Source organism: Myodes glareolus, chromosome 15 (assembly GCF_982192425.1).
Source record: "Myodes glareolus chromosome 15, mMyoGla1.1, whole genome shotgun sequence".
Lineage (NCBI taxonomy): Eukaryota > Metazoa > Chordata > Mammalia > Rodentia > Cricetidae > Myodes > Myodes glareolus.
Genome location: NC_142040.1, coordinates 15,802,123 through 15,818,875, shown reverse-complemented (window position 1 = coordinate 15,818,875; position 16,753 = coordinate 15,802,123).

Sequence of the window (16,753 nt, the reverse complement as noted above, 5' to 3'; positions counted from 1 at the left end):
ATAGAAGGACTGCAACACCTTAATCCAGAAGAAGTAGAAAAAAGTGCCATTATGAAAGCAATAGAGTCCCTTAAACAGGATATGAATAACTCCCTTAAAGAATTGGATGAGAAGTATAACAAAAAGTTTGAAGAAATGAGTATAGAAATGGATGAGAACTATAACAAAAAGTTTGAAGAAATGAGTATAGAAATGGATGAGAACTATAACAAAAAGTTTGAAGAAATAAGTAAATCCGTGAATGATACCCTGAGAAACCAAGAAAAAACAATCAAACAGGTAAAGGAAACAGTTCAAGATTTGAAAACTGAAATGTAGGCAATGAAGAAAACACAAACCAAGAACCGGCTGGATATGGAAAACCTAGATAAACGAACGGAGACTACAGAATCAAGTATAACCAATAGAATACAAGAGATAGAAGAACGAATTTCAGAATCTGAAGATATCATACAGAAAATAAACGCCCTGGGCAAAGAAAATGGAAAATCCAACAAATTCTCTTCACAAAACATTGAAGAAATCTGGGACACAATAAAAAAAACCAAATCTAAGAATAATAGGGATTGAAGAAGGAGAAGAAAGGCAGATCAAAGGCCCAGAAAATATATTCAACAAAATTATAGAAGAAAACTTTCCCAATCTAAAGAACAATATTCCTATGAAGGTTCAAGAAGCATACAGAACACCGAATAGACTGGATCAAAAAAAAAATCCCCTCGCCGTATAATAATAAAAACACAAAACATACAGATTAAAGAAAGAATATTAAGAGCTGCAAAGGAAAAAGGTCAAGTAACTTATAAAGGTAAACCTCTCAGGCTTACACCAGACTTCTCTAAGGAAACCATGAAAGCCAGAAGATCCTGGATAGAGGTACTGCAGTAACTAAGAGAACATGGATGCAAACCCAGACTACTATACCCAGCCAAGCTATCGTTCACTATCAATGGAGAAAACAAAATATTCCAGGATAAAAATAAATTTAAACAATTCGTAGCCACAAATCCAGCCTTACAGAAAGTAATAGAAGGAAAATCGCAACCCAAGGATTCCAACATTGCCATCACTGCCTACAATAACCCAGACATCTAGCAACCCTTCACAACCACAACTCAAAGAAGAATAACACACAAAGTCTACTACACACACACAAAAAAAATAATAAATGGAATCAGCAACCACTGGTCATTAATATCACTTAATATTAATGGACTCAACTCACCTGTAAAAAGGCACAGACTAAGAGATTGGATACAAAAACAGGATCCAACATTCTGCTGTCTATAAGAAACACACCTAAATCACAAAGATAGACATCTACTCAGAGTAAAGGGTTGGGAAAAGGTTTTCCAAGCAAACGGACTTAAGAAACAAGTGGGTGTGACCATTCTAATATCTAACAAAATTGACTTCAAACTAAAATCAATCAGAAGAGATGGAGATGGACATTTCATACTCATAACAGGCACAATTCATCAGGAGGAAGTCTCAATCCTGAATATCTATGCCCCTAATATAAAAGCACACACTTATGTAAAAGAAAAACTTTTAGAACTCAAGACAGTCATCAAACCACACACACTAATAGTAGGAGACTTCATCACACCTCTCTCACCAATGGACAGGTCAATCAAACAGAAACTCAACAGAGAAATAAGAGAATTACTAGAGGTAATGAATCGAATGAACTTAACAGATATCTATAGAACATTCCACCCAAATAGGAAAGAATATACCTTCTTCTCTGCAGCTCATGGAACCTTCTCGAAAATTGACCACATACTCGGTAACAAAGCAAACTTCCACAGATACAAAAAAAATATTAATAACCACCTGTTATTAATTTCGGATCACCACGGAATAAAGTTAGAATTCGTAAAAATTCGAACACCAGAAAGCCTACAAACACATGGAAGTTGAACAGTCAACTACTGAATCATCCCTGGGTCAAGGAAGAAAGAAGGAAAGAAATTAAAGTCTTCCTTGAATTTAATGAAAATAAAGACACAACATACTCAAACCTATGGGACACAATGAAAGCAGTGCTAAGAGGAAAGTTCATAGCACTAAGTGCCCAATTAAAGAAAACGGAGAAAGCACATATTGGAGACATAACAGCACACCTGAAAGCTCTGGAAAAAAAAGAAGCTGATTCAGCCAGGAGGAGTAGAAGACTGGAAATAATCAAAATGAAGGCTGAAATCAACAAAATAGAAACACAGAAAACAATCCAAAGAATCAATGAATCAAAAAGCTGGTTCTTGGAGAAAATCAACAAGATTGACAAACCCCTAGCCAAACTATTCAAATAGCAGAGAGAGAACACTCAAATTAATAAGATCAGAAATGAAAAGGGGGACATAACAACAGACACAGAGGAAATTCAGAGAATCATTACATCTTACTACAAAAGTTTGTATATCACAAGGTTGGAAAATGTACAAGAAATGGATTGGTTTTTAGATAAATACCATTTACCAAAGTTAAATCAAGACCAGGTGAACAATCTAAATAGACCTATTAGTCGTGAATAATTAGAAGCTGTTATCGAAACCTCCCGACCAAAAAAAGCCCAGGGCCAGATGGTTTCAATGCAGAATTCTACCAGAACTTCCAAGAAGAGCTGATACCTATACTCCTTAAGGTATTTCACAATATTGAAACAGGAGAGTCATTGCCAAACTCTTTTTATGAAGCTACAGTTACCCTGATACCAAAACCTCATAAAGACACAACCAAGAAAGAGAATTACAGGCCAATCTCACTCATGAACATTGACGCAAAAATTCTCAACAAAATCCTGGCAAACCGAATCCAAGATCACATTAGAAAAATTATCTATTATGATCAAGTAGGTTTCATTCCAGAGAAGCAGGGCTGGTTCAACATACACAAATCTATCAATGTAATCCATCATATAAATAAACTGAAAGAAAAAAACCATATGATCATCTCATTAGATGCTGAAAAAGCATTTGACAAAATCCAACATCCCTTTATGATAAAGGTGTTGAAGAGATTGGGGATACAAGGATCATACCTAAATATAATAAAAGCTATTTACAGCAAGCCGACAGCTAACATCAAACTGAACGGAAAGAAACTCAAAGCCATTCTGTTGAGATCAGAAACAAGACAAGGCTGCCCACTCTCCCCATACCTCTTCAATATAGTGCTAGAAGTTCTAGCAATAGCAATACGACAACATAAGGGGATCAAGGGGATTCGAATTGGAAAGGAAGAAGTTAAACTCTCGTTATTTGCAGACGATATGACAGTATACATGAGCGACCCCAAATACTCTACCAAAGAGCTCCTAAAGCTGATAAACACCTTTAGTAATGTGGCAGGATACAAGATCAACTCCAAAAAATCAGTTGCCCTCCTATACACAAAGGATAAAGAAGCAGGGAGGGAAATTAGAGAAACTTCAACTTTCACGATAGCCACAAATAGCATAAAATATCTTGGGATAACTCTGACCAAGGAAGTGAAAGACCTTTTTGACAAGAACTTTAAGTCTTTGAAGAAAGAAATTGAGGAGGATACCAGAAAATGGAAAGACCTCCACTGCTCTTGGATTGGGAGGATCAACATAGTAAAAATGGCAATTCTACCAAAAGCAATCTATAGATTCAATGCAATCCCCATATAAATCTCATCAAACTTCTTCACAGACCTTGAGAGAATAATAATTAATTTTATATGAAAAAACAAGAAACCCAGGATAGCCAAAACAATCTTATATAATAAAAGAACTTCTGGAGGTATAACCATCCCTGACCTCAAACTCTATTACACAGCTACAGTATTGAAAACAGCTTGGTACTGGCATAAGAACAGAGAAGTCGACCTATGGAATCAAATAGAAGACCCAGATATTAACCCACAAACCTATGAACACCTGATTTTCGACAAGGGGGCTAAAGGTATGCAATGGAAGAAGGAAAGCATCTTTAACAAATGGTGCTGGCATAACTGGATGTCAACCTGTAGAAGAATGAAAGTAGATCCATATCTATCACCATGCACAAAAATCAAGTCCACCAAGCTTTCCCCGTTCCTCCCCTACTCCCTTCTCTCTAGCCCTCTCCCCCTCCATCGACCCTCCCACCCCCCCATGCACCCGAGGTTACCTGGGACTCTTGTCTATTTCCTACCTCCTGGTGGATAGCTAAATAATCTTCATCAGGTTCATCTTCTTATTTAGCTTCTCTAGGATCACGAATAATAGGCTCAAAGATCTTTAATTATGGTTAGAATCCACTTATGAGTGAATACATACCGTGTTCCTCTTTTTGGGTCTGGCTTACCTCACTCAGTAAAGCGTTTTCTATTTCCATCCATTTGCATGCAAAATTCAAGATGTCATTGTTTTTTACCGCCGAGTAAAACTCTAATGTATATATGTTCCATACCTTTTTTAACCATTCTTCTATTGCGAGGGATGCTATCACCCACTGATACAAGGGAACAGATCTGATGAGAGTTTACCAGGGCCAGTCGGACTGGGACTGAACGAGGACGTGATCTAGCCAGATTCTCGGAATTTGGCCGGATTCTCTGACTGTGGCTGGCCCGGGGTCTTTCTGAAAAGCCATTGACTATGACACTGGGACCTGTTTCCTCTGCATATGCTGGGTTTTGGGGATCCAGTCTGTTTGGACGCTCGCCTTCCTGGACCTGGAGGGAGGGGGAGGGAGCTGGAGCTTCCCACAGGGCAGGAAACCCTGACTGCCCTGGGGGATGGAGGGGAAGGAGGGGGGGAGTGGGGTGAGTGAGAGGGTGTTGGGAGGGGGGGCGGAAATGGAAACTTTTATAATTTAATAAAATTTACTAAAAAAAAATAAATAGTAGTAAGATTAGATAATGCTTGAGAAGCCAAGATAATCTGGAATAAAACATTATGTCTAACATCAAAGGACCCATAACTTCCAAGCTAGATAGATGTCTGTTAATGAACAAGTAAATAAATGGGGATACAACAAATAAAAAAAAATCAAGTCCAAATGGATTAAAGACATCAACATTAGTCTGTCCACTTTGAACCTGGTAGAAGAGAAAGTGGGAAGTAGTCTACAAGATATAGACAACTTCCTAGGTAGAACCCCAGTAGCACAGACAATAAGAGAATCAATGAATAAATGGGACCTCCTGAAACTGAGAAGCTTCTGTAAAGCAAAGGACACCGTCAGTAAGACGAAAAGGTTACCTTCTGACTGGGAGAAGATCTTCACCAAACCCTCATCAGATAAAGGCCTGATCTCCAATATATACAAAGAACTCAAGAAACTAGACACTAAAACTCTAATTAACCCAATTAAAAAATGGGGTGCTGATCTGAACAGAGAATTCACAACAGAAGAACTTTGAATGGCCAAAAGACCCTTAAGGACATGCTCAACATCCTTAGCGATCAGGGAAATGCAAATCAAAACAACTATGAGATACCATTTTACACCGGTCAGATTAGCTAAAGTCAAAAACACCAATGATAGCCTATGCTGGAGAGGATGTGGAGAGAGGGGAACTCTCATCCATTGTTGGTGGGAATGCAAACTTGTGCAGCCACTGTGGAAATCTGCGTGGTGGTTTCTCAGGAAACTGGGAGTCAACCTCCCTCAAGACCCAGCAATTCCACTCTTGGGAATATTCCCAAGAGATGCCCTATCATACCACAAAAGCATTTGTTCAACTATGTTCATAGCAGCACTATTTGTAATAACCAGAACCTGGAAACAACCTAGGTGCCCCTCAATAGAAGAATGGTTAAAGAAGGTGTGGAACATATATACACTAGAGTTTTACTCAGCGGTAAAAAAAAATAATGACATCTTGAATTTTGCATGCAAATGGATGGACATAGAAAACGCTTTACTGAGTGAGGTAAGCCAGACCCAAAAAGAGGAATATGGTATGTATTCACTCATAAGTGGATTCTAACCATAATTAAAGGTCTTTGAGCCTATTATTCGTGATCCTAGAGAAGCTAAATAAGAAGGTGAACCTGAAGAAAATCATGTAGTTATCCTCCTGGAGATTGGAAATAGACAAGAGGACCAGAACCTTCATCTGGCGATGAATGGAGCTAGAGACAGAGACCCACATTGGAACACTGGACTTAACTCCCTAGGTCCAAAGGAGAAGCAGAAGGAAACAGAACGTGAGCAAAGAAGGCAAGACTAGAGGGAACCTTCATCTGACGATGGATGGCGATACAGAAGGAGACCCACATTGGAGCACCGGACTGAGCCCCCCAAGATCCAAATGAGTAGCAGAAAGATTACGAACATGAAAAAGGAAATCAGGACCGGGAGGGGTGCGATCACCCACTGATACAAGGGGACTGATCTAAGGAGAGTTCATCAAGGTCAGTTGGACTGGGACTGAACGAGCACGTGATCCAACCAGATTCTCTGAATGTGGCTGGCCTGGAGTCTTTCTGAAAAGCCATTGACAATGACACTGGGACTTGTTTCCTCTTTATATACTGGAATTTTGCGATCCAGTCTGTTTGGATACTCACCTTCCTTGACCTGGAGGGGGGGGGATCTTGAACTTCCCACAGGGCAGGAAACCCTGACTGCTCTTAGGGATGGAGAGGGAGGAGGAGAGGGAGTGGGGGGAGTGGGAAGGTGTTGGGAGGAGGGGCGAAAATGGAAACTTTTATAATTTAATATACTTTGAAAAAAAAAAGAAGAGATACAGTGGCTCATTATCTCAGATATCTGTAAATCAAATAAAATCATTGAACTCGTTGACATGGGTGTAAGTTTCAGAACAGAACACCAATAGTACAGACAGAAAGAAGAGCAATTAATAAACGGAACCTCAAATAACTGAGAAGCTTCTATATGGCAAAGGATGCCATTAATCTGACAAAGCAGGAAGCTAGTATGGAAAAAGACTTTTACTAACTAAACTTCCAAGAGATGGGTGGTATGTGAATTATAAAACAAACAAACAAAATATGGACATCAAGAAAAGAAATAGCCTAATTAAAATGGAGTTCACATCTCAACATAGAGTTCTCTAAAGGGGAACACAAATGATTGAGAAATGCGTAAAACTTTTTTCAACATCCTTACTCATCAGGAAAACTCAAATAAAAACCAACTTGAGATTTTTCATATCACACTAGAAAGTTTGACCAAGATAAATAAAACAAATGCTAGCCATGCTGGTAAGGATATGGCATTATACTGATGTTGGAACTCCAAACTTATATAGGCACTCTAGAAATCAGCATGGACATTCCTAAGGGAGCTGGAAATACATCTTCCTCAAGGTCTCTGTGTATCACTCTTGGATATATACTAAAAGACTGCTTCATCCTACTTCAGAGACAATTGCTTAACAGTGTTCATTTCTCAATTATTCATAATAGCCAGAAATAAGAAACACCTTGGTTGTCCTTTAACAGTGGAATGAATAAATAAAATGTGAGGCACTTACACAAAGAAGCATTACTTAGCTTTAAAAAAAATAAAATTATGTCATTCACTGGTAAATGGATATAACTGGAAAAAATCTTACAGAATAAAATATCCATGACCTTAAAATATAAATATTGTATGTATTCAATTATATTTCAGCATTAACTCTTAAGTCAATGATAATCCTTCACAAAACATTTAACCATAGGGCTTAGGTATAGAAGAAGCTTATATGGGGGGATCGATAGCTCTTCTTGGGAAACAGCAATAGAATAATTTTTTTAAGTAGATGAAGGGGACTATAACAAGAGTATCATGTGACTAAGGGGAATGAAAAGGAAGGTGATTGAGTGAACACTGGGAGACACAGCTACAATTTAGTGTCATCTGAGGAGTTATAAGAAAATAATACAGACAATACAGTAGAAGTTTCCTAAAATGCATTCATATATAAAGATGATCTAAATGAAACTGCTAAATAATAAAGAAGATAAATTTCCAACTGGATACCTCCTGTACCAAAATGAAGCACCCAGAACTGGGAATGGGTTATATCGAATTGAGGTGTTGACCAAAAGGATCCCATTGAAATTCCCAAATCACCTAGGATATTGCTAAGACTAAAAGTTCCTCTCTACAGAGTGATAGTAAGGCCACATTTCAGAAAAGGACACCTGTGCAACTCATTGAACATGGAGAATCAAGTTTGTAATCAGCATGTACTGCAGGAGAAAAATATATAATTTCGTTGAAGAGGAATGTTTAAAATGTTATTTCAGTTTCTCTCAGCCCTCTTTTTTTTATCACTTAAACAGAACAGTCTTTCATTTGTTTATGAAATTGAGTGCTCTAAACAAAAAAGTCCACATATGTTGACAGTTATCAGCATTGAGCGACAATTCATAAAATTCTGATGATCTTGTGAATTATTATACCCTTCTACACACTATGTGACTTCTCTCTTTAAAGAGCTGTAAAGAGCCCAATATAAGTCATAGGCTATTATCCACACTATGTTCTCAAAATCCAGGAGGCAAGAAGATGTGGAGATCACGAAAATCTGGAGGCCAGACTGGATTAAATAGCCATTTCTAGGAACTCCAAATTCCATAAGATTTTGTGCCATTTTTTTTTCTTTTTCAAAGCCCTAAATCTACCCCAGAAATTGATAATTTGCTTTAGGATTTGTGGGTAAGTATATGCAGTATTTAAATAATTTAAATTTTTCTTGTTTTTTTGTAATCTATTAGCTTAATTTTCTCTGTAATTTTATATATAATATTTAATTTGGTTTTAATTCTTTTGGTGATGTTGGAATTCATTTGAGCAATGATTTGACTCATTGCAGTAGTTGATATAATGGGTTGTTGAAGCAAAAGTAAAAAAAAATATATCAAGATGTGCTTGGCCAAATTTTATAGGAACCAACTTCATTTATTCTTAATGATTATTTCATTTTCTCTCATATGTTCTTTTTCATAACAAGTTAGGAATTACTGCCCAAATATTCTGCAATTTCTAAAAGCTCTTGTAAGACATCAGCAACTAGCTCCACATTGCATTACTGCTCTGAATATACCTTGCTTCAAGTGAAACCTCGGTGCCCTGTAAGAATACCAACTGGCTTGGTACTAGATAATCTTTGCAATGAAGGAAGTTCTTCAAATATAACATTGTTGCATGAAATATTAGATAATGAATTTATTCTTTTTTGTATGACAAGTTCTGGCAGAAGCACTATCAACAGGGAAGAAAGTGTGTTTATAGGGTAAGCATCTTATCTAGTAAAAAGAGAATCCAGCCCCTTCTTGAGGAAAGTAGTCCTATGTAACTATCTGTACTGAATAATAAAAGATTATCTAGGGTATGCTGTCATATGGTCTCAGGGTTGACTCATACTGATGCAAAATTGAATACTTTACTTTGATTATAGAAACGTATAAGGAGAACTAAATTAGTGCTTCATCTCCATCTTTGTCACTATATGCCCAAAGTGACTGGGGAAAACGCTGAAAAACATAAGCAGTCTTACTCTTTAAATGTACTAGTTTATTAGAAAAAAATGTATAAAATAGTAGCAAATTCTTCCAAAAAAACTACTTTCTACCTCATAAAACTATATAAACATTTTAAGGAGGTGCAGATATTTCTTTTTAAAATGAGCTGCAAGGAGTGTAAGGTTAGGGCAGTGGCATCTGCATTTTTACAGAGAAATAGCAGTGTGGTTGGGATCTTTAGATTGAAAAACTACAAGTTTGTCATTTGTGCAACTTACTTTGGTTCATTTTCTTAGTTGATGTACTAAACTGATTGGACTGGGAATAACAATCAAAAAATGTTCAGCAAGATGCTTTGGGCAAGATACTTGGACCAGGTGATAAAGCACAATTAATAAAAACTCAGAGACAGAAATTGTGGTTCAACCTGGAGACAAAAGGCAAAGCAGTCAGCCACTGGCTTTATCTTGTCCGCGTCTGAAATGGTGAATCTGTCTCCAGGAACTCAGATTGAGACTGTGTATGAGAGCTGTTTCAATCCAACAACTGGGATTAAAGGTGCATGTCATTGTGGTTACTGGGATTTAAGAAATATGTTACCATTTCCTGGTCTGTAAACCTGACCAGTGGTGCTGTTTAAGTCTCAGATCTTCAGGCAAGCTTTATTTATTAAAATACAATTGAAATGCCACTACAATATGACCCTGTAAAGTCAGCAATGCTTGGAATGTCAATGACAACAAGGATGGAAGAGTCATCTGAATGTCAATTTAGGACATTTTTAAAGTTCTGACATCCTCTGAACAGTGACTATCCTTCCTGAGAAACAGCTTCTGCATTGCCACTGAGTTTTTTTAGATTAGGAATATTTAATGAAAGGTCAAATACCTACCATTCTAAACTTCCTAGCAGCAGCAGGATGTTCCATGACCACCATTCTGTAATTTTAAGCACATTCTTTAACTCTAAAGTCAAGTGGAAGAATTAAGTATGAGATTGGACTCATTCAGACTAGACAGGTAAAAACAAGTTTTAAAATTATGTCGATTTTCTTTCAAAAACCATTAGTTTATTAGTGCTGAGTAATTAAATATGTTTCCAGGATCAGAAGTGATTAATCCTTTGTTGAATGGGTCTTTAGTTCAGTTAGAGAGCTGTGGTTGTTTTCCACATGTGCACACTTCTACTGCACATGCGTGGGTCTGGTACAATGCTAGTCATTGATATGGCTTGTAGATCTCATAACTAGGTAGGGCTTTTGTTTTTCTCCTTTGGATGCATGATTTGTCCTAAAGAGGGGGCACTCAATTCCGTTCAAACTCAGAATGTATCTGGGCCCTCTTTCTTAAGCAAATTGCTTCTTCATCAAGGGTAACTTTCTTTCCCTCGTTGGGGAGCAACCATGAGCTTTTTGTTTTAGGAGTCTTTTGGACAGCCCTAGACAACAACTGAAAAGAGGACTTTCCATGTTGGGCATTGGACTTTCTGTCTGGTGGTCTTTGGCTGTTAGAGGAAGAACCTTTAGGGCAAAATAAGAAAAAAATTTATTTAGTTGTAAAAGTATACTTACACAGAGTTGTTATAAAACAGATTGTTTAGACTAGTAGTTAATAATATAATTCTTTGTGAATTTTCAGGCACCTCTATTGCTATTTTATCCCATCCCCTTATTCTGTATTATCCCCTCTCTTCTTTCCTAAAGGCACACTCTTTTCTATTTTCCCTATCAGATTACTCTTGTCCTTCTGTTCCCCATTACCCTCCTCAAACCTTTTGCTGGACTTTACATGCCTCCCATGCACAAAAGAGCCTTTGTCTCCCTTTTCCCCAATCAGATCACTAGTACTCTCTTCTCTTCCCCTCCCCATTGCTCCCCTATTTCTCTAAGGTTCATGCCCCCCATTAACATTGTTACCACTATGTGCTCACAAATGAAGCTTTAGATCAAGAATCCTCCAGTAAGTGAGAACATGCAACATTTGTATTTCTTCCTCTGAAGTACCTAACTCAATATTATTTTTCTAGTTCCATTTATTTACATGCAAAGTTCATAATTTCACTTTTCTTTAGAGCCATCAATAATGAATATACATCACACTTTTATGATCCATTCATCACTTGTAGGACATCTTGATTGTTTCTGTTTCTTCAGTATTAAGAAGAGAACATCAATGACCATGGCTGATAAAGTATCCTCAGAGTACATACCAATGAGTACTATAGCTGGGCCATATGGTACATTTTAGCTGTTTGATATTTCTCCACACAGATTTTTTTTGTTTCTGCCTAGCTTTTAAAAATATTTTATTTATAAGGTATTTTAATGATTAATACACAAGAGTCAATGAAAAATGGATGTTCCAGAAAAGAAGTATTCTAGCCTAAGTATGTGTGTGGACTTCTCAAATAAAATTACATAATCTCTGGGCTTATAAGGAACATATTCTGTCTGTCTGTCTCTCTCTCTCTCTCTTTCTCTTTCTCTCTCTCTCTCCATCTCCCCCCCTCTCTCTGTTCCTACAAGAAGTTATATGGTACTTCTCAAGTTATCTTTGATAGGTTTACAGTCTTATAAGCTAAAACCATCAATCAAAAGTGTTGCGTACAAGGCTAAGTTATATCTTTTATTGTAAATGATTTTACTGCAAGAATTTTTAGAAAATCACATTTTAGAGAAAGAAGTGAGTACACTTTGTTATGCAACCTTTCATTATAAGTAGCGCATTTTAGCATTTGAACATTTGTAGGCAGAAGTTTCTGTCCCGCCAGGGCCCACAGCCATTCAGTTCAACAGAAACTCACAGAGGTTCATATTAATTATAAACTATTTGACTTATTAGCTCAGACTTATTATTAACTAGCTTAAATTAACACATTACAAACTTAAATTAACCCATACTTTTTATCTATGTTTTGCCATGTGGCTTGGTACCATTCTCATCTTGGAAGCATTCTCATTTTGCTTCCTGTGTCTGGCTGGTGACAGCTTCTCAGTCTTTCTCTCTTCCCAGAATTCTCCTAGCATAGTTGCCCCACCTATACTTTCTGCCTGACTCCTGGCCAATCAGTGTTTTACTAACCGAATACAAGGTAAATATTATAACTGTGTGCAAGAGCATTCTCCCACAGCAACCATTCATCTTACAATTGTCTATACGTAAAAGAAATATCTATGTTGGCATTCTTTAGAGTAAATCACCTGTTCTGGAATTCTTGGCCTATTTCTGGCAAAAAGACTTCTACAAGACATCAAGATAAGGGACACTTTTCCCTTCTCTACTTTCCTAACTTTCCAATCTTATTATCGGCCTTAGTATAACTTACTTTGATACTTGTCTTCAAAGAACAAGCCAAGCAGCTAAGACCCTTTAACTGAAGGTAGAATAACCCAATTGAGGCCATTCATCCTGCACTTTCCTGTTTAATTCCTCCCCAATAGAGAGTGTACCAGGAGTGCTACCCCAATAAAGGCAAAAGGAAACAATTCTGTAGGTAATTGACTTTCGCAATGACCCCACTAATTTCTGCACCTCTTGCAGTTTTGTAAGAAATGTAGCATATTAAAGGCTCTGGGAAATTCATAGGAGACAAAGCAAACTCTAACTAACCCAACAAAAATCACATTCATTTCACTATTGTGGTAGCACCTTATTCGGTTTCTATTATTTGCAGCTTGTTCTGAAAACTCAGTTGGCTAGTCTAGCCTAGCACTCCTGAATTTAAAAGTATCTTTTTAAAGTGAAGCTGAAGAGAAAGAGAGAGAGAGAGAGAGAGAGATAGCTTTTTCACTCACAAACACAAAGAGAGACCAGATGGGAAGATTTTTCAAAAACATGATGATATCACATTTAGATGTATAAAAGAAGCTCTAATATCTCCTGTTTTGAATAATTATATCTGTTTTTTGCTTACACTTAAGACTGGTGAGTGAAAATGCCCTAATAAAGTTAGTCATGTATAATGTAATTGAGATAAAATAAAAGATTCAAATGACAAATATGAAGAAAATATTATTTATATTCGTATTTGTAAATTTTCCGTTATAGAACACAACTCTCAAAAAGCATTCTTCGGTATATTTTCTTCTATTTTTGTTTTGTTGAAATTAGATCCTAAAAACCTTTGACCCACGTCTGTTTTGACTTCAAGATATGCTGGGGTAATGGTGGGTCAGAGTTTGTGGGATTGAGCAATCAATGTTTAGGCTAACTAGAGGCCCACCCCATGATAATTAGCCCATGCCTGATACTACCTGGATGACCAGAAATAGAAGGAGGATGACCCAGGGACCTAGAATAGAACCGAAGGATATAGGCCAAAGTAAACTATAATAAAACAAAATGTCATTGAAATAATTCCTAATGATAATTTGGTATAATTATAGATTAGTTATCACCTCACCCAGTTATCACAAGAGAGGTTTCCCCTATAGCAGCCGATGGGAGCAAATGCAGAGACCCAAAGTCAAACATTAGACGGAGTTCAAGGAATCTTGATGAAGAGGGGGAGGAACTATTGTAGGAGCCAGAGGGGTTAAGGAAAATGCAACCTACAGATTCAACTAAGCAGGACTCATAGGTACTCACAGAGATCTAAGTTGCCATCATGGAGCCTACATGCATCTGCACTAGGTCATCTGCATATATGTTATGTTTGCTTAGCTTGGTGTTTTTGTGGGACTTCTAACAGTGGGATGGGGAAATCTCTGACTCTTTTGACTGCTATTATGATATTTTTCCTCCTACTGCATGCCTTGTCCGGCCTTAATGTAATAGTTTGTGCCTGACCTTATTGCGTTTTGTTATTCCATATTGGCTTGATATCCCTGGGATACATTCTCCTTTCTGAAGAAAAAAAATGGTAGTGAATCTGGGAAAGAGGGGGTGTGGATGTGGTAAGATGAACAGAGGGGAGATTGCAGTCAGGTTTGTTGTATGCGAGAAGATAAAATAAAAAGAAGAAAATCAAGAAAGAAAGAATATGATTTAATTTGACTTTTGTCACAGTGCATTATAACCCCCTACACATGTACACAAAAAAAAGAGATAAGAATTTGGATGTTATCTGGTTTTGGTTCTCCTCCCTCAAGTTCTATGAGATCCTCCCCAAATCCTTTTACAATACACTTTTGTTCTCCCACTGGTAAACAAACAGGAATCTGAAGAATAGCAATAAAATAAAGTAATACAAAATAAAAAATTAAGAATAGGATGAAACAAACAATAGAAAAACAGCAATAGTAAAAAGGAAAAGCACAGAAATAATGCAAACACTGAGAGACACATATTCATATATTCAAGGAAGATAGTCTTTTTCCTCTTAAACCTTGTCTCTTGAGTCCTGAGTGGAGAAATCTCACTAGGACTGAATGGACCAAGGTCTCTCATTCTCCACAAGTTATTGAGCTGTGGGTCTCTATTTTTCTTGTCTACTGAATGAGGAAATTTCTCTGATGATGTTGGATCAAGTCACTCATCTATGAGCATAGTAGAGTGCTGTTATGAATAATTTTATTGCAATGTTACTTCCACAGAATAGTAGCAATTTGCTTTCTTCTAGATTGCTGACTTCTCCTGTTTCACAATCTTAACAACCCAGGTATGGCTAGGGTTCCATCTCATGGAGGAGTTACTAAGTTAAATCTGTCATTGGTTCATTAGTCCTACAATATTTTTTCAAGTAATGTACTAGTACATCTTAAAGATAGGTCCTCATTGTATATTGAACAGTTTGTAGTTGGGTTAATGTCTACCTTTCATCTTTGGTAATGATCAGAAGTTCAGAGTACCTATTAGTACCATGAACACTAGATAGTATGTGTTAAGGTTCTGCGTAGGCACTGTTTCAACTTCCCCATATTCAGTGATCTGTAAAGTTGCTGTCTTTAGCAATAGAGTCTATCCTCAGTTTGTGGATAGTAATCATGAGCATATTTTTGATAATAGCAATCATAAGTTATTTTTAATTTCACTTATCACCCCTGTTATTTGGCAATTTCATTTATATGTATTAGAAACCTTCTACTCTATTAGGTTTCCATGCAACACCTCAAAAGACCCTTAGTTTTAGCTGTTATATCTCATATTCACTCATTCCCTCTTCTACCCTTCCTCTCTCCATTTGATCATCTTGTTCCATCTCCAACCCATGATCACAGTATCTATCTATTCTATTTCCCCTTCCTAGGTGGAGCTATATCTCCCCCATAGTCCTTTATTAGGTACCTATTGTCTGTCCTATGCAATTTAACACAAAGCACTTTTTATTGAAAGTTTAACAGTTAACATTCATATACGAACATATGAATACTATATTTTTCTTTCTGAATTTACTTTACCTCATTCAGGTTGATTTTCTTCTATTTGTTTTCTTGAAGTCCCAATAGTTTTTTGTGTTCTTTGTACATTTTAGATGATAGATCTCTGTCAGATATGTAGTTGGTAAAAATCGCTTTTAATTTTGTGGCCTGCTGCTTTATCTGAATGATGGTGTCCTTTGACATTTAGAAGCTTTTCAGATCCATGAGTTCCCATTATTAATTTTTACTCTAGTGCCTGTGTTCTCAGTCTTTTGTTCAGAAGTTCTATAGTTGTGTCAATGAGATCAAGGCTATTCCATACTTCCTCTTCTATTAAATTCAGTGTATCTTGACTCATGTTGTGGTTTTTAATCCATTTGGAGTTGAGTTTTTTATATGGTAATAAGAATAGATTTTTTGGACTTTACTGCACACAAGAATTCAGTTTGACCAGAACCACTTCTTGAAGATGTTGTATTTATTCCAGTGTGTATTTTTGGCTTCTTAATCAAAAAAATCAATTGTCCATATGCGTGTGTGTGGACTTATGACTGCGTCTTCAGTTCCATCACACAGATTACCATGTGTCTCTGTTTGTGTCAATATCATGCTGGTTTTATTCCTAGAGCTCAGTAGTGAAATTTGAGGTCAGGGATGGTAACACTTCTGCCTGTTCCTTAATTATTCAGGATTGTTTTAGCTATCCTGGCCTTTTCGCATTTCCATGTGAAGCTGTACTTTCAACTTTTGGAAAATTTATTTTGAAATTTGATGTGTATCGTACTAAACCTACTGTTTGGTTTAAGTAGAAATGTCATTTTTACTATTTTAATCCTACTAATTAATTAGATTAGGAGATTCATGCATCTTCTGATAGTTTCTTCAGTTTCATTTTTCAATGTCTTAAAGTTTTGATTCCCCAAGATATTTTTAATATTATTGAAAAATATATTATTTCTCTGAATTATCTCTCAGGTCATCTGTAGTTTTATAAAGGTTGACCACTGATTATTGTATAT